Source organism: Amborella trichopoda, chromosome 9, assembly GCF_054954075.1.
Source record: "Amborella trichopoda isolate Santa Cruz 75 chromosome 9, AtrichopodaSantaCruz75HAP2 v2.0, whole genome shotgun sequence".
NCBI lineage: Eukaryota > Viridiplantae > Streptophyta > Magnoliopsida > Amborellales > Amborellaceae > Amborella > Amborella trichopoda.
In genome coordinates, this window is record NC_142344.1 from 51603544 (window position 1) to 51628152 (window position 24609).

General features: G+C 33.6%; 1 protein-coding gene across 4 annotated transcripts in view; it reads right to left on the bottom strand.

The window, feature by feature from the left end:
* The window catches only part of LCBK1 (long-chain base (LCB) kinase 1), a 56470-nt gene extending 32944 nt beyond the window's left edge, over positions 1-23526 (bottom strand). For 3 of the 4 annotated variants that reach the window (XM_088845892.1, XM_020671759.2, XM_020671760.2), the window contains exon 1: positions 23147-23526. The gene's annotated coding sequence lies outside the window, so the exon portion shown is untranslated. The remainder of the gene's footprint in view (positions 1-23146) is intronic. The other variant, XM_088845891.1, reaches the window with a different exon arrangement.
* Between the last annotated feature and the right edge of the window lie 1083 nt (positions 23527-24609).

Genomic DNA, 24609 nt, shown 5'->3' on the forward strand with positions numbered 1-24609 from the left:
GGCATAAAATTAAATTGGTTTTCAGATACAGTCGTTTCATGCCTTCGTCGTTGCTTAATGATTCTCTCCAATATTTGCTTATAAACTTGATTCCCCGATAGTTTGCACAATTTTGTATGTCTCCTTTATTCTGGTAAATAGGTACCACAATTCTTTTCCTCCATTCGTCTGCTATTTTCTTTGTTCTCAACACCTTGTTGAATAGCTACAACAGCCAGTCAATGCCAATTTTCTCCCATGAACTTTCAAACCTCTATCGGGATACCATCTAGTTCTAAAGCATTTCCTATCTTCATTTTTTCAAAGCTTCTTTCACTTCCGACATCCTAATCCTACAAATGTATCTATGACCTATGTCATCACTTGTACCAACAGACCCTTCTACCACTAGGTCTCCATTGTGTTCGTCATTTAATAATTTTAAAAAATAGATTCTCCACTTTTCGTTGACCTCATCATCCTTCACCAAGACCCTTTGATCCTCACTCTTAATGCATTTAATATGATTTAGACCCCTACACTTTTTCTCTCTTATTTTCAGCTTTTTCACCTTCTCTTGTTCCCAATATATATATATATATATATATATGGGCAATGATTTCATGCAACTGTTGTAGAGTAATATGATGCAACAACCTTAAAAAACCAACTTATGGCCATTTGTTTGATCCAAATTTTGGAATATACACTCTTTTCATTCTAATGAACAATCACAACAAAAAAAAAATTGAAAACATAACCTAGAAATCATTTTTTTAGCCCAATTAACATAGGCCATTTATTTTGCTGAGATGCTTAGATCTAGGCCTTCGAAGGATTTTTCATTTCCAAATTTTTTGGATGGCTTTATTATCATTAGATGAACAATGTTAAAAAAAAAAAAAATGATTTTGAGTTTATAAAGGCTAAGATCTTGAAATTCACGTTTTTGGAGATGACTCATTTTGACCCTCTAAGGTTCAAACTGAACCTTTTTTTCAGGGGGAATTGATTATTGAGATAAAGAGAGCGTGTGCAAAATTTGGGGTCATACAAATACTACAAATATGGTTTTCTAGAAGTGTCGTTGCAATATACTATGATACAACCGTTGCATTGGATCATTGCTCTATATATATATATATATATATATATATATATATATATGGGAATAGATTTCATACGCCCACGGGCTGACTGCTACAGTAAACGCCCATGGCCCATATTGAATCTAAGCCGATCTGATGGTCACGACCTCATTTCATATTTTAATTTTAATTTTTTTCTACAAATCCAAATCACTTGAAATTTGGAGCTTTCATTCTTCTCATCATGACGCAACTAATAAAAATATAAAAAAATAATTCGCAAAATATAAATTGACCAAAATACCCCAAAAACGTTTGAGGGGCATATTGGTTAATTTATATTTTGAGAATTATTTTTTTATATTTTTATTAGATTCTACTATTTTTAAAGAATAGATGCCCCAAATTTCAAGTGATTTGGATTTGTAGAAAAAAAATGAAAATTCACATACGAAATGAGATCGTGACAGTTAGATCAACCCAGATTGAATCTAGGCCGTGGGAGTTCAATGTAGCAGTCAGCCCATGGGCTGACAGGATCTTTTCCCTATATATATATATATATATATATATATATATAACATCTCTGTGTTTTCTCTCAGCAACATCTATTTGTTGTCTCTCTGCAATCTCTACAACATATCTCTGTTGTTTCTCTCGTACTCTGCACTTCTTTCTCTCTCGCTATAATAATACTTACTGCATATCAGGTGGTGTATCTAGCCACACAGGACCTGTAAATGTAAGAATTATATATGTGTGATTGTAACTGGGAGTCTCTACCGAGTTACTATCCAGAAGAGTGGAAGTTATTTTCAAGTTTTTGCAAGTGCCATATGTAAGTGTTTCCATTATTATGCAAGTTAAGTTTGTATTTTATTTGAAAATTAGAATACTACTTATGTGAATTGGTTTGTAGTTGATGTATCACCCTTTTTATGCATTGCTTGCCTAGTTATATATCTTCTTATGAAATTTGTGTACCCTTAAATTAGAATACACTAATCGTTGTACCTTTTCGCGGCTCTTCCTGGCATTTTCGGTAGTGCAGGTCACGACGACTTTTAGTTTCACTTCCTTATTATCTTTATGGTAAATTTTATTAAGTTTCTAACCTTTAGAACAGTACCTAGAATTACAGTTCGCCACTGTAATCTTATGGCTATATATATATATATAGGATTTTATTAGGCTACACCACTTGTGGCGTAGACCCTTAAAGTGCTAAACATTTTTAGACATTTAGATACCCTTATCCTATAGTATAGTAACTTTTTGTTTAGGGCTATTTTAAGTAATTAGTCAAGAGTAAACTACAAATTCCTAACAAAAATAGAAGCATTTATTACCAATAATGAACAATGACATGACCAATATGGTGTGTGATATCACCCACAAGATGCATTAATTGTTTTTAACTACTAATAGAATGCCACTATTTTCTTATAAAAATATCCATTCTACCCTTCTAAATCACAAAAAATGCCCCTACTTGAAAAGTTTTGTATTACAATTCAAGGGTATTTTAGTGTCCAAAAATATTGAGCACTTTAAGGGTCTACACCACCAAGTGGTATAACCTAACAAAACCCATATATATATATATAGATGGGGTGTGGTTTGCATAAGGTTGCAACCTTAAAAAGTCAAATTAAGGCACACCTCTAAATGTTATCATAAGATGCAATTTTGGCACAAAAAATTCTTATAATGACTAAAAAAACTATTTTTATCTCTAATTATAAAATTTTAAACTCCAAAAATAGTTCAAATCAAGTAGATCTATAAACACATGAAACTCTTGAAAATGGACAGTCTAGATAATATGTTGCAACATGTACAGATTTAAAATGATTCATACATTTCAATATTGAGATGATCAATTAAAGGATTTTCCAACAATATATTTTTAAGGTGCACTTTAATTCTACATTTTTTGGTTGCAACTCTATATAAACTTTTTACATACATACATACATTCATATATATATATATATATATATATTGCTTACGTTCTACGATATGTTGCTTTCTATTCCAAAAGGCATTAAGAATGTCAGCACAAACTTTTCTTTCTAACATTTTTTTAAAATTATTGATTTTACCTTGTATTTGAGGTAAAGTTAATTTTTCATTAATAATTTTATGTTTTACTTCTTCTTTTAGATAGAAGAGGAATTTCTCTTTAGTAGAGATTTTATTTTTAATGTTATTTATTTCATGGACTTTAGGTTTGTCAATGAAGTCAAATTTTACTTCATGCCCTTCAATGTCAGCTTTTATCTCAATATTATCAATTTTGATGGGGTAAAGCATGTTTAAGAAAGTAGTTCCAAGAATAACAGGTTGGCTTAAACCTTTGACCATTACTTTATCCAAGAGGTTTACATATTTATAATCATGTAACTTTCTTAGCATATTACAGTTATTTGAAGTTTGCGGATCATCTATCACTTTTGGGAGTGTATCCTCAATTTCGGGTAGTAAAAGATTGTGATTATAATCCGATATTAATCATTAAATTCTTCTTCAGCATTTTCATTACTTCCTTCTTTAGTGGTTGCCATTTCTAAAAATTTTACTCTGGTTTTTAGAGTTATACGTTCATTTCGAACTTCATTCATTTCATTTTTTAGATCAGGAATTGTAGGTTCTTTGTGGACTGGAGTTTTATTTTGAACTCTTTTTAAGATATCAGTAAAACTATAATCTTCTCTAGTAGGGACAAGAGAAGGTTTGGAAGAACTAGAGGGTTCTTTGGTCATATTGATATAATGCATCAAGGCTTCTCTTTTAGCCTCAGGATCACTTATTTTATCAATAAAATCAATGATAAGATTTTCTTCTTTTGTGAGTGTATTAGAGAAATCACAATGGCAGTCTATATTAGTCTTTTCTTCAAAATCTGTTTCAGAATCTGAGCTTGAACAAATTAGATCTTCATCATTTATTTCTCTGATAAGTAAATCTTCATCAGAGTCAAAAGATTCATCAGACTCATCCTTTTTAATTAATAAAATATCGAATAACTGCTTTTTAATCTCAAGATCTCTTTCAAGGGCATTTATTTTCTTTTTTACTCTACATTTATTTTTATAATATCCTACTTTCCCACAGTTGTAACAAACTGGTATTTTTCTTTTCCCTTTTTTTTAAAAGAGTGATCATGTAAGAATTTTTTAGGAAAAGTATTTTTCTTCTCTCTTATAATTAGTTTTAGATTTTCTAGAGTCTCTATATTTTTGTTTGTGAGTAGGCTTGGAAGTTGGTAAATTATTAAACCCAAATTGCTCCTAAAAGTCTCCAAATTCCTTTCTCCTCGTCATTCTTTGCTTTTCTAATTGTCTCTTCAATTTCATATCTGTGCATAATGCAAGACCTTCAGCACAAATTTCTGTTCAGAGTTCTCCAAGGGTATATAAGGAATAGGGAATAATTCTTCAATGTTTATTTTTTAATCTTATCTTAACCTTTTCAGCAAAAAGATTAGGAATTCCAGCAATGAATTTCTTTTTCCAATGATCGGCTTTACTATCCTCCCTGGACAGCAATCTGGAGGAAAATACATCTTTATACCATTTAAAATGTGAGAGTTGGCCAACGTAAGTTTGAAAGCAGATCCTCAGATCTAGCAGATAAAAGGGTCGTACTTCCCACAAAATGAAGTGTAATGGTATATATCGGGTGTTTACTGCATCTCCCTCAGTTACTAAATTTTCTAGGACATGTCCTAGTCCGACCACAGTCTTTATATTATATTAGTTAACAGCATTTAGAATTTGATCTTTCGCTTCTTCATCCATGTGGAAATCCCATCATCCTCTAAGCCATCCGGTAAATCCACATATAATAGCTTTAGCAATTTCGTGGTCTTGACTCCCACTTGCTTTGCATGCGGTGGCATACATGGTCATATGTTTCATAAAATCAAGAATCTGATTTCTAGACATCCCATTTATATTTCAGTTTACTATGGATCTTCCTGAATAGAAGATTAAACTAGCAATAAGGTCTTCCTCTATCTGAAGATCTACAGGAGTTGGTCTAGGATAGTACATTCTGGTTGTTGCAACCGGCTTAGATTTTCTCCCATAATCTATTCTATAAATTTCTAAGCTCTTATTTAAAAGCTTTTTCTATTTCAAATATTTCTAGATTTGAAAAACTTTTATCTTCTTGAAGGACTTGTACATCACTTAATCTTCCTTTTATATCTAATTTTTCAAGTTGTTTTATATCGAGAGAGAGAGAGAGAGAGAGAGAGAGAGAGGAGTTGTTGCATAAGGTTGCAACCTTAAACAATCGAATTAAGGTTTAAGGTGTACCTACAAACTTTGTCATGAGATGCAATTTTGACGTCAAAAATTCTTAGGATGTGCGACAATCTATTTTTATCTCTAATTATAAAATTTTAAACTTCAAAAATGGTTCAAATCAAGCAAGATGTATAAATGTATGACAACCTTTAAATGGACGGTCAAGATAATGTGTTGCAAGATATACTATTTTTAAGACTTCAAATATCTTTTTTCTTCATGTCCATACATCTCGATGTTGAGATGATCAATTAGATATGTTTCCAATATTAAAACAACCTTTTTAGAAAGATTTTAGCGGTGCACTTTAATTCTACATTTTAAGGTGTCAACCATATATAAACCTTTTCATATATATATATATATATATATATATATATATATATATATATATATATATATATATATATATAGCGTTATTTATGGTATCAGAGCCAGTTTTATTCAGTAGAAAACTGAACCAATTTGTACATTTATCTGGTTAACATACCTAAAGTCGCTGTGACCCAAAGACCACCGGAAGCAAGGAAGGCCATAAGGTGCAGGGACTGTTTCCGGTTGACTTAGGGAAAGAAAACTAAGATAAAATGGCAAATTTGTTTAGAACACTTTCGAATAGAACCGCTTCTGGTAGTTCTAATAATAATACTCTACGAGTACATAATAGAGAAGAAATAATAATAGATAATATTGAGAAACAATTGCAAAACTAGAATATCCCAAAGGTCCCTACAAATGATATTTATAAAAGGGGAACATTTGACTTTAAAAGCAGTTTTTCAATAAAAACAATTGAAGAAACTCTCTCAGTTATGGAAAATCAAGATAGCTTTCAACTCTTTTCAATTAGAATGATTGCAGATCATATAAAAAGGGGTTATAACTATCTTCATATAGGTCTTGTACAAATAGCAGTAAAACCATTAAATAGAGGAGATAATAGACATAGAAGATTCAGTGACTCTCTTTTAGGGATCGTTGAGTCGAGTGTCTGCAATGGACCCATATATTTTAACTGCTTTCCAAATTTTCCTGTGTCCTTATCCGATCCAAATTTATTAAAAGTGCTAACCCTTAACCTTAAAATTCAAGGTTTTGACATGGACCCTGGATCCTAGAATTTGGCTTTTGTTTATAGAATTTGTTATAACGTCATGAACACTCTTTGTCCTAATGTAAGATTAATGGATAAAAAAGGACAAACAATATTTTTTCAAACAAATATGGAAAATCCAATCTTGTCACGCCTAAAGCTATATGCTGGAAGCAGGTAAACTTACCTGAAAATTGATCTCTACAAAATGAGACTCGTTTACCTATTCCCGAAAATAAAGAGCCTGAACAAATAATTGAATATCCAAATGGAGAAATTGAAATTCAATTTCCATCCCTTAAAAGAATTAGATTGAGTATTCCAAATACTATTTTAGCTCATAGGCTACACGCCATAAATACTGTACCTTCAACTTATACTCCTAGAAGTTCGACTTCTTCAGTACCTCAATCTAATTATGAAAAAGCACATCATGACAAAATCATTTTAGAAAGATTAAGAAAAAATGAAAAACAGGTACAACATCCAGTTTATACTGTAAATACTCTCAACTCTTCTCAGACTGAGCCTGATGAGCCAACCATGTCTGAATTCGATTTCGAAGTTCTGACAATTCAAACCCAATATAAGTTTGTCATAGATAAAGAATGGGTAAAAAGGGATTTTTTGTCTGAAGAAAATAAACAAATAAGGGAATGGTTCCTCAAAGAACGTTTGGAATCCGTCCTCCCCGCTTCTATAAAAGGAGGACCATGCCTCAGAAGGAGAACACCTTGGGATTTCTTTCTACATATCCTAGCTAAGGTTTTAGTAAGTCTGAGTGATTTCTGAGTGATTGTTGTAAGTTTCAGTGATTGTTGTAAGTTTGAGTGATTTTTGAGTGATTGTTGTAAGCCTAAGTATTTACTAGGAGTACTTTAAGTTTGCCTCTCACCTCTACTTCGAGCTTTCATGTAAGTGCTTATCTCTGTTCTGCTTCTATACTTCTGTTTTATTTTATAATTTAATGTTATTATGTTAGAATGTTATTCTTTCTATTTAATGAATTTTATTGAATCTCCTTCCGCAACAGTGTCGACAATAATGCTTCTTTTACTGTAGCAATAGTGTCGACAATAATGCTTCTTTTACTGTAGTAATAGTGATTTATGTGTTGACAGTCTTCTTTTACCGTCACTTTGGGACACGTGTCCTGAATGGTGATGGAGTCATACCGTCCCTAATATTTTATCTAATTTAGTTGGGAAAACATCCCCATACAATCATGTTAATTTGGAGGATCCAAATCTTCGATTTCTGTATCATTTGAGGAAGTTGGTATTTTAACTTCTACTTCTTCTTCCAAGGCAAAGAGTAATTTTCTCATTAGCTCTTCTTTTGACAGAGTGGGATTTTTCTGTTGCATTAGAGCAATGTAGTCGGAGAATCCCATATCTGATTTTGGTGAAGAGTTCGAAATTGCCTTCATACAGATTTTTCCCGGATCTAGAGAATCATTCTTATAGTTGTCCCACCATTTAATTGAAATTTGCCTTTGTAGTTCTGGAATATAATCCCACCGGTCTGAATCATCTTCAGAACTTTGGTAGAACCATTTTAAAATCCAGGGAACCTGATATAGGGCCATGAAATATATGTGATAGTCTCGTTTTAGACTAGCTTTATTATATTCAGAGAATTTTCTCTGTGATATTTGGAATTTTTCTGAAAGTATTTGGTTTAATGATCCCCATAAAAGGAACCAACTTTTAAACCACTTTGGAAATTCTATTGGCTCAGTTATTTTAAACTGCACATACCAGCTGTGTACATTTTTTGCATTTTGGCAGGCAAAGACTTCGTCCCATGCCTTAATGTATTCAAAATAATGATAGGATTTGATTTTAAATCCTTTGGTAATTAGTGCCCTTGATTTTAAGGGATTCAAACCCCAGTCATTATAAGAGATAATCTTATGTATTTGAAATTTTGAATAATGCTATTTTCGAGTCATTGTTTCTATAGTGGTGTACTATTGACACCGACCCGGTTTCCATTAAAATAGTTTCATACCATTCTCTACATCTTTCTCCCATATTAAGATGTAGATGATGGCGTAGATATATGGCGGCTCATTCAACAGGGTCTTTTTCCCTGTATTCATTTTCTATTATGATCAACGGGATATAGGTTGTATCAAGAAATGGAGTTCTATCAAGGTTTGGACTATTGTAGCTCAGAGGGGATTGTTGAGGAGATATTTAATCTCTTGAGCTTGCTTTCTTATTAAAGCATACGGATTTGACGAGGATGCCAGGGATTTTCCTAGGCTATAACTATTTGTAACCAGGTGTTTTCCTGGATTATTATATATAGTCGGGCCTTTTCCTGAGCTAGGGACTACATCCATCGGAAGTATTCTCGACTATTGGCTTCTCCTTCCCTCCCTGCAAAAATTCTCTAGTCAAAAAGTCAGGAAGATGATTATTTTTCCCTTGAATATGTTCAATATCAAAATCAAAAGCGGAAAAAATACCTTCCCATTGAGCGAAAATTTGCTTGGCGACGAGATTTTTAACGTCCTTTTCTAAAATGTCTTTGGCTGATTTGCAATCAGTTCGTATGAAGAATTTTTTGTTAAGTAGGTCACTTTGAAATTTTGTGACACAATGTATTATTGCTAAGACCTCCTTTTTAACAGTAGAATACTTCTGTTGCACCAGATTCCAGGCTTTAGAGGTAAAACATATAAGTTGTTCCTCATCTAGGATTTTCTGTTTAAGGATACCTCCTAATCCTATTTCAGAGGCATTTGTTTCAATAATCTTAAAATCTCTAGGATTGGATAGAGCTAAACAGGGTAATTCTTTGGCCTTTTGTTTTAATTTTGACTGTCATGGTATGCTCGTTAGTCCACTCTGAAGAATCATTTTTTAGTCTCTAGAATAAAGGTTTAGCATCTAAGGCTAAATCTTTATAAAAATTTGAAATATAATTTAGACAGCCTAAAAATCTCTGTAATTCTTTTTTATCTTTTATGATGTCAAGAAATCTGGAAGCAAATTCAATTGCTCTATCGATAGGAATTATCCTTCCTTGAAAGATATTATGCTCAAGAAACCTAATTTTTGTTTTAAAAAGATTTATTTTCCTTGCAGAAACAACTAATCGGGCATTTTTTATAGCTTTTAAAAATATATTTAAAAGTTTCCAATATAGACAATAATGAATTTAGTATATGGATTAAAAATGTCATTCATAATGTTCTGAAATTCTGAAGTGGCATTTTTAACCCAAAAGGCATTACATTCCATTCAAAGTGCCATAAAGGAACATTAAATGTTGTTTTATATTTATCTTTCTCCAAAATTTGAATTTGCCAATATCCTGATTTTAGATCAAACTTTGAAAAAATACAGGCATTGACTAATCTATCAAGGAGATCCCTTTTATTTGGAATAGGGTAGCGAATCCATCTCAAAACCTTATTCAAGGGTTTATAATTTATAGTAAGGCGTGGGGCTCCCCTTTCAATCTACGAAGCTTTTTCTACATAAAAAGTTGCACAGCTCCAGGGTGAAGAACTTTTCTGATTAGTTTTTTGTCAAGGAATTCTTGTATTTAAGTTTTACAAATTTCTAGGAGTCTGCTATTCATTTGTATTGGCCTAGCTTTAGTTGGAATTTTCTGTTCGTTAAAGCCTAGTTCATAAGGAAATTCCACAATGTATTGCTTTCTACTCCAAAAAGCGTTAGGGATTTCAGCACAAACTTCTTTTCCGATACTGTTTTGAAGTTATTATTTTACTTTGTATTTGTGGAGATGTTAATTTTTCATCAATAGTTTTATACTTAACCTCTTCTCTTTTAAATGAAAGAGAAATCTTTCTTTTGTAGAAATCTTATTTTTGATGCTATGATTTCATAAATTCTTGGTTTATCAATAAAGTCAAATTTTACTTCATATCCTTCAATATTAGCTTTTATCCCAATATTGTCAATTTTAATGGGATAGATCATGTTTAAGAAGGGAGTTCCAAGTATCATAGGCTGGCTCAATCCTTTAACCATTATAAAATGAAATTTAAAGCATGCACCATTATTACAAACTGCTCAATCAGATAGTTTATATTTTATTTTCATTTTACTACCATCAACAGTATTCAAAACCTGGGTTGTTTTGCTGAAATATTTGGTTGGAACCAAGCCATCATTTATATATGGGTTTTGTTAGGCTACACCACTTGTGGTGTAAACCCTTAAAGTGCTCAACGTTTTTAGACATTTAGATACCCTTATCCTATAGTATAATAACTTTTTGTTTAGGCATATTTTAAGTAATTAATCAAGGGTAAACTAGAAATTCTTAATAGAAACAAAAGCATTTATTAACAATAGTAGGCAATGAAATCACCGATATGGTGTGTGACATCACCCCACAAAATGCATTAATTGTTTTTAACTACTAATAGAATGCCACTATTTTCTTCTAAAAATATGAATTCTACCCTTCTAAATGATCAAAAATTCCCCTACTTGAAAATTTTTGTATTACAATTCAAGGGTATTTTAGTGTCCAGAAATGTTGAGCAATTTAAGGGTTGCACCACCAAGTGGTGTAGCCTAACAAAACCTTATATATATATATAGGGTTTTGTTAGGTTATTACAATGGTGAACTGTAGAAATTTGTTTGAAAGAGTTGATATTATAGTAAAGATCTAAACTCACAATGACCCAAAAATCATTGTTAAGCCAAGAAGGCGTGTGACAGCGTAGGGACTCTGATCTAAGTTGTAATATTATTCTAATGGCAAATTTTCTCAGAACCCTATCTAATAGATCGGCTTCTATTAGTTCTAGTTCAAATATATTACATGTTAATTATAAGGAAGAAATAATTATAGGCAATATAGAAAAACATATTCAAAATTGGAACATTCTTAAGGTTCCAATTCCAGATATTTACAAAAAATGAACTTTTGATTTCATAACTGACTTTTCAATTAAAACAATTGAAAAAACTATATCTGATATGGAAACCCAAGATAGTTTCCAGCTTCTGTCTAACAGAATGCTAGACGATCATAAAAAGAAAAATTTTAATTATCTACATATTGGGTTGGTTCAAGCGGTGGTTAAACCATTAACCAGAACAGGGTTAAATAACTCTGTTCTACTTTGCCTTAGAGATAACAGGCATAGGCGTTTTACCGATTCCCTTCTAGGAATTGTAGAATCAAGTTTATGTAATGGCCCTAATTATTTTAATTGTTTTCTCAATTTTTCTGTAGCTTTATCAGATCCAAACCTCTTAAAGGTTTTAACCTTAAACCTAAAACCCAAAGGTTCGATATAGATCCAAGATCCCAAAACCTTGCTTTCGTTTACAGAATTTGCTACAAGGTTATGAATACCTTATGTCCCAATGCTAGACAAATGGATACAAAAGGACAAACAATGTTCAATCAAACAAATATAGAGAAGTCTAATCTAGTGATACCCAGAACGGCGTCATGGAATCAGATTAAATTACCTAAAAGGTGGTCTCTCCATTCTAAAACTCAACCAAGAGTTTTAGAAAATATGGAACCTGAACAGATAGTTGAATACCCTGATGGCGAAATTGAAATACAATTCCATCATCCCGAAGAACGTGGCTAAATATAGCAACTCCTCCCATGGTACCTTTTAGGGTTTCTACCTCATTTGTTCCACAATCAGATTATGAAAGGTCCCATAATGAAAGAATTGTTTTAGAAAATTTGAGAAAAACCTCTGAACAAGTTCAACAACCTAGGTACAAGGTAAATACCCCTGATTTCCGTCCTAGAACAAAAGGTTGAGCAAGAAGAGCCTACTTTTTCCGATTTCGAATTCGGGATGTATGCCATTCAAAAACAAGAAGAATTTCATATAGATAAAGAAGGATTTTAACTCTGATGAAAATAAAGAAATAAGATAATGGTTTTTCAACGAGTTTAAGGGGAGACTCAGAAAACTTCTCCATGAAAACTATAATAAATTTATGATAGAACATAAAAAGAATGCTAAATTCTTTAGGTGGCTTAGGTATATTATTAAGGGGAATTATTGTTCCAAAATATCCTAAACAAGAAATTAATCAAGAACTTTTCAAACTTTTCATACAAATGATGGTCAAACTATAAAGGCGGTTCACCCCCCTACAATTGCTCTCGTATTAAAATGCGAGAAGGATGAAGCTAAGGCCACTCCTTTTAAAATAGAGCCTCAACATAAAGATCAGGTGGCCCAAGTTAAAGGTATAGCCCAGGTTATTGAACAAAATAATTATACTAACCTTTTTCCTTCAATCTTTAGGAAACCAAACTACTAGAATTGAAAATATTCTTAACACCCGAAAAGATGCTTCTAAAAAAGAAGAATAAAAACCCAAAGAAGCTTTATTATTCAAGTCTCCTCCCATTATAGAAGCAGGGAAATTTAACTTACAAGGAATGAAAAAGAAAGGAGACAATCAAGAACTTGTAAATGAATTGTTTAAAAAACTTTCAGAATTAAATCTCACTGAAAAAGGAAAATGAGTAAATGTTGTACAAGAAAACAATCAGTATACTGATCAGGAAATAATAGATATAGAAAATTCTTTTAAAACAGAAAGCCTAGAAATAAATAAAATTGATTATGGAAGGAAAACTAGGCCTATAGCTCAAACCAGGATGTATTACCCCAAACCTAATCCTGTAGATCTTCAAATAGAAGAAGATCTTATAACAAGTTCAGTCTCTTATTTGGGAAAGTCCATTGTAAACTAGAACATAGATGGCTTTTCTGAAGCACAAGTGTTTGATTTAATAAAGCACATGACCATGTATGCTACTGCTTGTAAAGCTAGCGGTAATAAAAACCACGAAGATGCTAAGGCTATTGTATGTGGATTTACTAGATGGCTTCAAGGATGGTGGGATTTCCACTTAGATGAATCTGCCAGAAATCGTATTTTAAATGCTACTAAAAAAGGGGTTGTTAAAACAAAAATAGGCTCAGGACAAGTTGAAGAAACCGCAGTAGACGAAGGAGATGCAGTAAACACTTTAATCTACACAATTACACTCCACTTTGTACGTAGTGCTGCTCTTCTAGCCGCTCAGTCAGAAGATTTATTATCCAGTCTTTGTTGTCCAACCTTATCTCATTTTAAATGGTATAAAGATATCTTTTACTCAAGACTTTTGTCAAGAGAAGATAGCAAAGTAGATCATTGGAAAGAAAAGTTTATTTCAAGACTTCCAAATCTCTTTGTTGAAAAGGTCAAAACCAGCCTTAAAAAACAAGTATAATGGTATTATACCATACTCACAATATACACTTGGAGAATTATCGAGAGAAATCTGCACCGAAGGTCTTGCCCTGTGCACAGATCTCAAACTTAGAAGACAATTAGATAAACAAAGAATGACAGGTAAAAAGGAACTTGGTAATTTTTGTAAACAATTTGGTTACAATAATCTTTTACCATCTAGTTCACAATATAAAGAAATATCTCGAAGGGGTGAGAAGTATAAGAAGTATAAATCATCCTCGAAGAGAGACCAGTATTCTAAAAGAAAAAGAAAATTTTATAAAAAATTTGTGAAAGATCAATCCTTTAAACAAAAGGAAAAAAGAAAAATACATGTTTGTATTAATTGTGGGAAAGTACGACATTATAAAACAAATGCAGAGTTAAAAAGAAGATTAATGCCCTTGAAATTGAAGATAGTATTAGAAAATAATTATACAATATTCTTTTAATAAAAGAAGAATCATCAGACAGCTCTTCTAAATATGGTGAAGAGATGTTAATCGAAGAAATTGAAGATGAAGAATTAATTCTTTCAAGTTCCGACTTCGATTCAAATGATAGTGACAACCAAATTCAGGGAGACTCTTGTCACTATAATTTTTATAAAGTCATCATTGATATGAATGGGTGGAGTTTAAATACTTTCAACAAAGAAGAAAATCTAATCATCGAGCTGATTAATAAAATTAGTAATCCAGAAGCTAAGAAGGAAGCTTTAGTCCGATACATTAACATGACCAAAACAGTTCCAAGCCTTCCACTCCTAAGCCTACTCTTGTTCCTACTAGAGAAGACTATAGTTTTCTAGATATGAGAAGAGTTCAAGATAAAAATCAAGATATAAGAGAACCCTCTATCCCAGAATTAAAACAAGAGTTGAATGACATAAAAAATGAACTCATGGCTCTAAAATTCAGAGTCTAGGTACTAGAATTAGCCACTACTTGACAATTAGATGATGAAAATGAGTTTAAAAGTCTAATGAATAACTACCAACAACTTTCCCTGCAATAGAAGACACTCTTCCTCACATAATAAAAGAAGGGGAACCTTCATCAATAGGAGCATGTAATACTCTTGAAAATACTACATTAAGATATTTAAAATATGTAAATCTAGTAGATAAAGTCATTACTCCAAGATGGCTTACCTTAATAACTATAGTGGTTAATAAAGAATTTAGTTTTCAAACCACTGCTCTCATAGACTCTGATACAGATTTAAACTGTATAAATGAAGGACCAATTCCTACTAAATACTTTAGCAAAACTAGCCAGGTTTAAATACAGCTGATGGCAGTAAAATGTTAATTAATTATAAATTGTCTGACACAGCCGTTCGCAATAACAGAGCATGTTTTGTTCTACCATTCATTGTAGTTATAGGTTTAAGCCAACCTGTGATTATTGGAACACCCAGGTTAAACATGTTGTCCCTGATTGTTAAACTTGATGAGACTGGGATTGAATCTCAAATAGAAGGGCATCACGTTAAATTCGATTTCATTGAGAAGCCTAGGGTGCATGAGATAAATAATATTAAAGAAAAGATAATTACTAAACAAATGTTTCTCTTTTATTTAAAAGTTGAGATAAAGTATATAGTAATCGAAGAAAAGATTAAATCTCCCAAAACTGAGCAAGCGATAAGTGTGTTTAGAAACACCATGGAAAAAGAAATATGTTTAGATATTCCTAATGCTTTCTGGAATAGGAAGCAACATATCGTTGAATTACCTTATGAACCTGACTTCAATGAACGAATAATCCCTACAAAATCTAGGCCTATTTAGATGAATAGCAGACTAATTAAAATCTGCAAAACAAAGATACAAGATTTGCTTAATAAAAAGCTTATTAGAAGAAGCTCTTTCCCTTGGAGCTATTCAGCTTTTTATGTAGAAAAGGGCTCTGAAATTGAAAGAGGAGCACCCAGATTAGTCATAAGCTATAAGCTTTTAAATAAGGCTCTTAGATGGATTAGCTATCCCATTCCCAATAAAAAAGACCTTTTAGATTAATTGGTTGCTGCATGCATATTTTCAAAATTCGACTTAAATCTGGATATTGACAAATCCAAATTTGTGAAAAAGACATACAAAACAGATTTTAATGTTCCTTGTGGGCATTATGAATGGAATGTATGCCATTCAGGTTAAAAAATGCCCCTTCTGAATTTCAAAATATTATGAACGGTATTCATGATTGTTTATATTAATGATGTGTTGATCTTTTCAAATTCTTTAGAACAACACTGGAAGATTTAAATATCTTTGTGAAAGCTGTAAAGAATGTAGGCCTAGTAGTCTCTGCAAAGAAGATGACTCTCTTTCAAACGCGGATTAGGTTCCTTGATCATAATATCCACCGAGGGAGTATTATTCCAATTGAGAGAGCTATACAATTTTCTGACAAATTTCATGATAGTTTAAAAGATAAAAAGGAGCTACAAAGGTTTTTAGGATGTTTAAATTACATCTCGGATTTTTATAAAAATCTTGCTTTCGATGCAAAACCCTTATTCCAACGACTCAAAAAGAATCCTCCTGAATGGACGGAGGACATACAAAGGCTATTAGAAAAATAAAAATAAAAGCTAAAGAATTACCATGCTTAGCCTTATCTAATCCTGATGCTTTTAAACTACTCGAAACAGATGCATCTGAACAAGGTTAGGAGGAATCCTTAAATAAAGAATCCATAATAAGGAACGACTAGTCAGATTTACTTCTAAAGCCTGGAATCCTGCCCAGCAAAAATATTCCACATTGAAAAAGGAAGTCTTAGCCATTATCCACTGTGTCACCAAATTTCAAAGTGACTTACTTAATAAACAATTTCTTATTGGGGCTGATTGCAAATCTGTAAAGAAATCTTAGAAAAAAATGTTAAAAACCTGGTTTCAAAACAAATCTTTGCATGATGGCAAGCTATATTATCAGCATTTGAGTTTACGATCGAGCACATTAATGGTAATTCAAACTATTTGCCTGACTTCTTAACTCGAGAATTTTTGCAGGGCCGAAAGGAAGGGTCAACAGCCGATGGATATTGTTTCAAGCCCAAGTAAAAATCTGGCAACACCATCAAATATACCAAAAGCTTTAATGAAAATGCCTAATAAAGAGATTGCAATATCTCCTAAACCCTTAAGGATTCAAAGTCCTAATGCCCAAGGTGAAAAAATACCATCTATAGCCTCAGCGGCAATTTCATTAATGATAGTGGAAAATGAGCACAAAAATAATCATCCGACTGATATTGCAACCATATGTCTCAAGGATTATAGTCATCGTTCAAATGGGTTTAAAACACAAGAATATTATGAGGTTGTTTTAAAAAAAACAGGATATGTGCATATAATTCATAACTATAGAAATAATGGACAGCACTTTGCCTATTCAAAGTTTCAAATCCTTGATATTATATCATATAGAGAGTGGCTTTGATCCATTAAAGCCTAAATATTTTCGAGAGATAAAAATGGCTATTAAGCCATTTAATTATTATGACTATATAAAAGCATGGGATTTAATATTTTCATACCAAAATCCTACTTGTACACACGACTGGTTTTTGAAGTTCAGGTTAAAAAGCCTACGAGATATCCCAAACTGGTTTAAAAGCTGGTTTTATAAATGGGGACCTTTGCCTGATATACTTCCTGGCTCGATTAAAGAATCAAAACAAAAAAATTTCGAGTTCAATAAAAATACTGGTAAAAGAGACGTAAATTTATATTTCTCGATTTTATATGAAATCCCATGGATTATGAGATGGGAATATGCTATAAGCGAGGATAATGATAAGTGGGATTATATCCCAAATCTTGAAAGACAGGTTTATATTAAATGGTGGGATATTTTCACCACCACACAACTTGTCCCAAAGAAAATCACCCTTAAAAAGGTTGGCGCAGTTAATTTAACTGTTACTAGTGAAGCAAATGAATTACCTGACTACTTAAATCATGTAGAAACAAAACGCATTTCCAAAGCTGAGCTTAAAATAAGGCTCTTAATGGCCCTACGAGAAGAAGAAGACAAAATGTCTACCTCCCAGCCAGATGACGAAAACCAGAATGAAGAAGGCTGAGCCTTTCGCATCATAACACAGTTAAAATACTATTCAAGATAAGGGACAGCCCGACTTCAATCAAGCCAGGACATGTGGCCCGATAGTACCTGAAAAATCATGGGAAAAAGATGAAGGAATCTAGTTTTTTCACAAAAACAACAGTTACTGTAGCAACGACCACTGTAGTAAATACTGTAGCAACGACCACTGTAGCACTTTTACTATGCAATCACTGTAACACTTTTCACTATTCAGTCACTGTGCGGACTTCAAAATACATCAAGTCCACCGACAATCTATTGTGCGGACTTAAAATTAGTTCAAGTCCACCAACACTATGCGGACGTCAAACGGGTTCAAATCCACCAACAACGAGGGTCTATAAAAGGAGGCACTCCCTCTTCAGAAGACATCCCAATTTATCTCAAGTTTTCGAGTCTTGAGTCTTTCCTCTAGCTTGTAACATTCCCATTGTTCCTCTATTTTCTCCCTCCCTCAAAGTCTCCTCCTCTGTTCTTGTTCTTCAAAGTCCGTTATATTCAGTGGTGTACTCTGCTCTGGTGTGTGTGTCCGGCTTCTTTCTCTACTCCAACACTTGTATTACTTGTCCTATCTAAGTTTTAGCTCTCATTATATAAGAAGTGTTACTCGTTGCTTTAATTAGATTGTGTTGCTCTGTATATCATTACAATTTGTTCTTCATTATTTGCTTCCATCATATTTTGAATATTATGAAAATATTGGTATCAGAGCTTTTTCAGTGATATTTAATTCTGAAAGTTTTCTAACCAATTTATTTACAAGTTCTTGATTGTCTCCTTTCTTTTTCATTCGTTGTACGTTAAATTTTCTTGCCTCTATAATGAGAGAAGGCTTGAATAATAAAGCTTCTATGGGTTTTTCTTCTTCTTTTTTAGACGTATCTTTTCGAGTGTTAAAGAATATTTTCAATTCTAGTAGTTTGGTTTCCTACAGATTGAAGGAAAAGGTTAGTATAATTATTTTGTTCAATAACCTGGGCTATACCTTCACCTAGGGCCACCTGATCTTTATTTTTAGGCTCCATTTTAAAAGGAGTGGCCTTTTCATCCTTCTCGCTTTTTTATACGAGAGCAATTGTAGGGGGGTCAACCGCCTCTATAGTTCAGCCATCATTTGTATGAAAAGTTTAAAAATTTCTTGTGGCTACATTAATTTCCTGTCTAAGAAATTCTGGAACAATAATTCCCCTTTGCTTAAGAATATACCTACTTCATCTAAAGAATTTAACATTCTTTTTATGTTCTATCATAAATTTATTGTATTTTTCATGGAGAAGTTCTCTGAGTCTTCCCTTAAACTCGTTGAAAAACCATTCTCTAATTTATTTATTTTCATCAGAGTTAAAATCCTTCTTTAACCATTCATTATCTATCTGAAAGTCTTCTTGTTTTTGAATGGCATACATCCCAAATTTGAAATCATAAAAAGTAGGCTCTTCTTGCTTAACCTTTTGTTTTGGGACAGAATTAGGGGTATTTACCCAGTACATAGGTTGTTGAACATGTTCAGAGGTTTTTCTCAAACCTTCTAAAACAATTCTTTCATTATGGGACCTTTCATAATCTGTTTGTGGAACAGATGAGGTAGAAACCCTAAAAGGTACCCTGGGAGGACGTGTTGCTATCTTTAGCCTCGTCCTTCGGGATGATGGAAATTATATATATATATATATATATATATATATATATATATATATATGCCACCATGCCATTATAAAATAATGAAACCACACTTCTAGAAAACCATGTTTGTGATATTTGTATGACCCAAAATTTTGCGCACACACTCTCTTCATCTCAATAATCAATCTCATCGCTCTAGACATTACATCCGCACATCACTCAGCCAAAAACATCATCATTTGGGCATCACATCGCTCAACTTGGCCATGACGTCTTGACGACATTTTTAAAGAAATTTTGCACATCACCAAAGACCTCAAAGTCACCTGGCAACACATGTATAGAGAAGCCATTTTTTATGCTGATAAGTTGGCCAAGGAGGAGGCATCCAGTTCCACTATAGGGACTTAATGCCACATTCCCTCTCTAACTCTTAGCGTGATCCTTTTCTTTTTTTTTCTTTGTCTAGACCCTGATTGGGCTGCTACCGAGTGACCCCTTGGGGGTCACCACACTTCTTGAAATTTTGGTTTTCATGAAATATAGTGAACTTTACTCAAAAAAAAAAAAAAAAAGATTTACATTTCACCCTATATATGGTCAAAATGAGTGCCCTCCGACAATAAATCTAGACCGTCCATTCGATGAATTTCAAGATCTAGGCCTTTATGAATTCAAAATCAATTCTTTCTTTTTTAACATTGTTAATCTAATGATAATAAAGCTTTTTCTTTTTTAACATTGTTAATCTAATTATAATAAAGTTATCTAAAAATTGTGGAAAGCAAAAAGATCATTTTCAAGCCTAGAACTAAGTATCTCACCCAAATGGACGGCCTATGTTAAATGGGCTAAAAAACAATTTAAAGTGTTTTCAAATTTTTCTTTTTTTGTGATTGTTCATTAGAATGAAAAGAGTGTATATTCTAAAATTTGGGTCTGACCTTAACAAGGTTTTTTAATATTGTTTCATTATATTACTATACAACTGTTGCATGAAATCACTCCCCTATATATATGATACAACCTTTATAATACAAAAATAAGCAAAATATACTAGGTAGGGTCGGGTTGGATCGGGTTGGGACTGACCCAACTTGGTTAGGTCCGATCCAACTTGGTTTGGTCCGGAATGGACCCAAACCCATAGGGTTCAAAAGCTAGACCTGAACCTGAACCTTGGTCAAGACCAGATGGGGTCGTCTCTACCAAATTGCTAACCCTAAGTCCTAAAAGGGAGAGAAGGAGAGTTATAATGGATTACGTTACAGGTCCCTTAGGTGATACGCCATAGATGAGGCTATGCTTCTTCCCATATCCAGGTGCTTGGGGGACTCGTTCCAGTTGGGAAAAGTTTGGATTTGCCTCTAGTGGCTTATCAGCTACTCAATCAAGGTGTCAAGATGGAAAATTGGGTGTAGTTCACACGTTAGACTCTGAGAAGAGCAATGACATGTGCACTAGACTTCCATAACTAGGTTTTGGAGCTAATGAAGCACATGAAGTGTTTGTTGGATTCCACTATAAGTGATGGAACTCTTAGACATTATTTCCAATGATCTGGGAAGCTTCAGCAAGTTGATCAATCGCAAATCACCCTACAATATTCACAATCCTAAATAAATTCTAGAAACCCTATGAATGTAAGTTACATTGAAGTCTCTAACATCGGTCGATGGTGTTGACAAGATGCAGCATCTCCAAGTCACAATAACTATTGTGTCTGCTGACACTACAGCGGATCAAGATCAACATAAACATTGTAGGAAAGTTGAGTAGAGCAAACGAGCCCCGAAGCAAGTGAGTATGTTGTGCAAAATGTGACTATGAGTTTGGCAGTTATTGGAAAAAATTGGTGAAAATTTGCCGAAAAAGACTAAAAGGTGGCAAAGAAACTATTTTCCATTTGCAATTGCTATAAGGGTGCCAGATTTGTGAGTGGGAATACCTATTCAAGTCCAAGGTTCCATATCAAAGGTGATGGGATCATAGCAATGGGTGTTTCTAAAGCACACATAGGACTTACAGCTTTGGGAGAGATTAGGAGCACATTAGAAAGGTCAAGATCTGGGTGTGTTCCTTAATACAGCCCCTGATCCTTTAGTTTAACAGTCCTGCTACCCTGCCAAGTTATTTCTCACATCTATGTATGATGTATCTACCAGTAATGTAAACTATCTATGCACACAGTGCGATATATACATGTTCATTGGTAAGAAAAATAAGAAAGCTGTACAGAAACAAACATCATAATTTCTCATACCCCCGGCCAACACAAATTATTCTCTATGCAACTGGCTTATTCCTCTCAAAATATGGTCACCTACCTACCTTCATTCTTCTACCCTTGAAATCTTTGATTGATTTTCTGTTTTCCATATTTCACCCACAATCCTCCTGAGCTATTAACACATTTATCTCGAGAGAAAGCTAGCACATTTTTTTTTTAGAGAAAGCTATCCTTCTCCTGTAGCATACTTTTTGTTTCCTTCTCCTGTAGCATACTTTTTGTTTCACAAATTTCTGAATGGTACTCCTATAGGATTCCAAAACAATGATAGCATGATTTTTCACATCTGAGAAGTTTCCTCTCTGTTGAGTATTTTTCATACTCCCGCCCTGCTTCAAGGGATCACATGCACTTCACCAACTTAATCAAAACAAACTCATGGCCGTTAGGTCTACTACTCAACTAGCTGGTATATGTACAGCATAAGCCAAATTCAGTTCCACTCTAATCACTCATAGAGTATAAAGTTTTCAGGGAGTCGAGAAAAAGCTTCACCTCAATTCATCTCCTGAATATTATGCTTGCTTATTCCTAGAAAGTACAATACCAGTAGCCAATCCCGTCATGCAGCTAAGATGTTCGAGAAGTTTTACATAATAATTCAAACCAACTAAGACTATAGTGAAATAGACTTGCTAGTTTTCATTTCAATTCTCAAGGTTCTGGTTCATCACATGTCCAGGCATCCAAAATAAAAATAGAAATCCGTAAAGTGTAGAATACTTGTGGGTCTCATCATGCCTACTCAGAAAATAGTGACAAGTACTTGAGCTCTTTAATATATTCCTCCATAATCAGAATATATAATACAAAACAGCGTAACAAATCCCCAGCTTTCTAGGTGTTTTTGTACAATCATAAAATACCATGTTTTCATTGAGCTCTACAACTCCTTTCGATCTTCTTTCCATTTAATCATAATATAAGTTCCAGAAATGTTAGATAATTCTCAAGTTCTAGGCCTCTGTCCAAAAACCCAAGCGAATAGAAATGTTTAACAATTCCCTCCTTCTATCTCCTTTCCCTTGATGCTTTATCCTTACTACCCAAATCAGTTTTGATTTTCAATCCATTGAAAAGCAATTCATTAAGAATGCCAATTATATCAATCCATGTTTTATAAAATTCCCTATCATCACATGAACCAATTAAAATTATAACATGTTAAAATAAATGAAAAAAAAAAAAACATTAACTTGAGCACGTCAGTCATATAAATACTTCTCCCAATTCCCCAGGGGCTCATCAAAGATATAATTATGATACACAAAAAAAAAAAAAAAACCGCAACCATATCATCACATGGCACATTTAAAACCACAGAGAGATAAAGCTGGATGGATTGAGAGAGAAATGTACGAATGATAACACCTACCTGAAACCAAAGCTCCAAAGAAAGAACTCCTAATTCTCCCAATTAAGATCAATAAATGACATCTCCAGTTCCAAAAAACCAGAGCCCTGATCTCCCCCCACAGAGAGCATAACACATCCGACCAAAAAACCCTAATTCAAATCAATCAGACCAAAGATCCAGCAATCAAAACACAAGCCCTAATCCCAAAACTCAGACATTGATGAGAATTAGGGCAAAGTTAATGGCGAGAAGCCACCAGAAAATGTTCAGAGGATGTAGAGGAAATGAGAGGGACAGAGAGATCAGGGGCCGTGGCTTTTGAATTATGAGTTGGGTTTTTGTGTTATTTATGGGAGGCGAATATTGAATAATTAATTATTTTATCTTATTATTATTCCGTTTTTAAGAGTGTTTTCAAACGGGTAATTTAAGGCAGCTGGAAGACAGTGCAGTTTCTCTCTCTATCTCTATTTCTTCCTCTCTCTAACTCTATTCTCTCTATCTCTCTCTCTTTCTTCTCACTTTCTCTCTCTAAAACTCTTTTTCATCCTCCTGGAACGCAGCTAGGCGAGCGGGGAGAAGGACGGAAAAATGTGTACGGGGCAATTTATTCAATTTTTTTTATTTAATCATAGGGGTATTTTAGCTATGACTAAATTGACCCTATGTTTTCAGTAATTTTCTGGACTATTCCTAGTTCGCGTGTGATATTACTGGGTGGTCTCCGCGTGTGAATTGTTGGCGCGGGGGGGCGAGTGCTCTGAGGGATACCCTTGTTGGTCCCTTTGTGGTGGACATTTTGAGGACGGAAACGCCCCTCGATATTCAAATTTCTGTGTGTATATTTATTCATATGTTGAAGTGGGAAATACAGTACCAACAAGCTTTATGATGATGCGTTTTCTCATTAAAAGGTCGGGGGCCTACATGCTCTTTTTTTTTTTTTTTTTTTTTTTTTTTTTCATCAAAAAAAATTTGAAAAATGCCCTGTACAATTGTAAGATTATTATGGGCCCTACTCCCCATAGGGCCGGCAGGCTTTCTTCCCATAAGTTTCAGCCAAGGCCCAAGCCCTATGAGGGTTAGGTGGGGTGAGGCCGGACCAACAAAAATCAAAAAAATAAAAATAATATATATATATATATATGTGGTAGATATATATACATATGGTAGGTCGAGCCGAACCAAGTCATCTTTGGCCCAGGCGTGGACAGGCCATACCTGGGGCTGTGGTTGCCTGGGCCCATAATTTGGAGCCTAGGATCTAATTTTTTAGGGACAGGCTGATTGGGCTAGGTTGGGTAGGTTGGGCCACTTGGTCACTGCCACCCTTAAATATCGGGCATGCATGCTAAACGAGCATTTAGGTGGCAACCCTTGAATAGTCTGATGTCAACGGTTGATGGTTAAAGAGTGTGTTTTAAAATGATGGAGCTTGAGCGATGGAAAGAAGAGTTTAGCCATTGCTTGTTGATGGGTTC